We start from the raw sequence: 1,684 nt of genomic DNA on the forward strand, positions 1-1,684 counted from the left end.
TTTCATTTTCCTGTTGTTGTATCATTTAGACTTAGGTTATTTCCCGTCGGTCAATGCGAAGAACTCGCAGTACCGGAAGTTTAAGCTTAGTATACCCTCTGGCGGAACCTGAACGTTACGCTCGCGCACGTTTATTCTTTCATAGAATTAAGAGAGCTATGGCCGAAGATCAAAAGCAAAGACCTCTTAAGGACTTCGCTCAACCATCTAATGAAGAACCTAGTTCTAGTATAGTAAACCCAATCATCCCAGCCAATAATTTTGAACTTAAACCATCCCTGTTACAACTAGTGCAACAGAGACAATTCGCGGGTCTCGCTACCGAGAACCCAAACCAACATTTAAAAATATTTCTTCAATTAGCAGATACTTTTAAAACTAATGGAGCTTCTCCTGAGGCAATACGTTTAAGATTATTTCCTTTTTCCCTCAGAGATAAAGCTCTATCATGGTTAGATTCCCTTCCACCCAATTCCATTACGACTTGGGATAACCTTAGAAGAGTTTTTCTTGCTAGATATTTTCCCCCGAGTAAGACCGCCGTTCTTCGAAACCATATAACTAGATTTACCCAAAACCAAGGAGAATCGCTGTTCGAAGCTTGGGAGAGATATAAAGAGTTGCTACGAGCATGCCCACATCATGGTTTAGAAAATTGGTTAATCATTCAAACCTTCTATAATGGACTTCATTATAACACAAAGATGACCATCGACGCTGCCACAGGCGGTGCTCTGATGAACAAACCTTATCCTGAAGCTAGTGCCCTCATCGAAGACATGGCTCAAAACCATCAATCATGGGGAGTCGAACGAGCGACAGTAGAGAAGAAGGAAGCCCAAGGAGGAGTGCATGAACTAAGCTCTATAGACATGATGCAAGCTAAAATGGACGCATTAGCCCTTAAGGTCGAGCATATGTGCATAAACTCGAATACTGTAGCCGCAGTTTCGTCGGATTGTGAAATATGTGGAACCCAAGGACACCAATCCACAGAATGCAGTCTATTGAACGAAACCCACTCCGAGCAAGTGAACTACACCCAAGGGAACCCATATTCGAATACCTATAACCCTGGATGGAGGAATCACCCTAACTTCTCCTATAAAAACAATAACCCTATTCAAAATAATGCACCTCCGAGACCTAGTTATCAAGCCCCTATATCAAATCAACCTATGCAACCTGTACCACCAAAGCCGAGCCTTGAGAAAATTATGGAAAATTTTATCACCGCTCAAACCCAACAAAGCAAGGAGTTCATGAACCAAAACATTCATGTTAACGGATTGATTACTCAGTTAGGAACCAAGGTTGACCAAATAGTTACTCATACCAAGATGCTTGAAACCCAGATCTCTCAAGTAGCTTTAAACCAAGCCCCTCAGACTACACCTGGAGGACAATTCCCTGGACAACCTCAACAAAATCCGAGAGGACAAGCCAATGCCATTACCCTAAGAAGTGGGAACGCTTATGATGAGCCACCAAACCCAAGATTGAGTGAACTTGAAACTTCTAAGGAATGTACCAAACCCCCGGACGAAGTAAAGGAACCAGAGGAATCTGAAAACCAGGATGGTCGAGAGAAAGGAGAAGAACCTAAAGATAAAACTTACGTACCACCCCCGTCATATAAACCACCTATACCATATCCCCAAAGACTCAAACAAACCCAGATAAA

The 1,684-nt window shown here is 42.4% G+C and overlaps 1 non-coding gene across 1 annotated transcript; it reads right to left on the bottom strand.

The window, feature by feature from the left end:
* Positions 1–542: 542 nt before the first annotated feature.
* On the bottom strand, positions 543–649 carry LOC127098784 (small nucleolar RNA R71). The gene has a single exon (XR_007793480.1). It is a non-coding gene; the product is annotated as a small nucleolar RNA R71 (small nucleolar RNA).
* Positions 650–1,684: the final 1,035 nt, after the last annotated feature.

Source organism: Lathyrus oleraceus, chromosome 6, assembly GCF_024323335.1.
Source record: "Lathyrus oleraceus cultivar Zhongwan6 chromosome 6, CAAS_Psat_ZW6_1.0, whole genome shotgun sequence".
Classification (NCBI taxonomy): domain Eukaryota; kingdom Viridiplantae; phylum Streptophyta; class Magnoliopsida; order Fabales; family Fabaceae; genus Lathyrus; species Lathyrus oleraceus.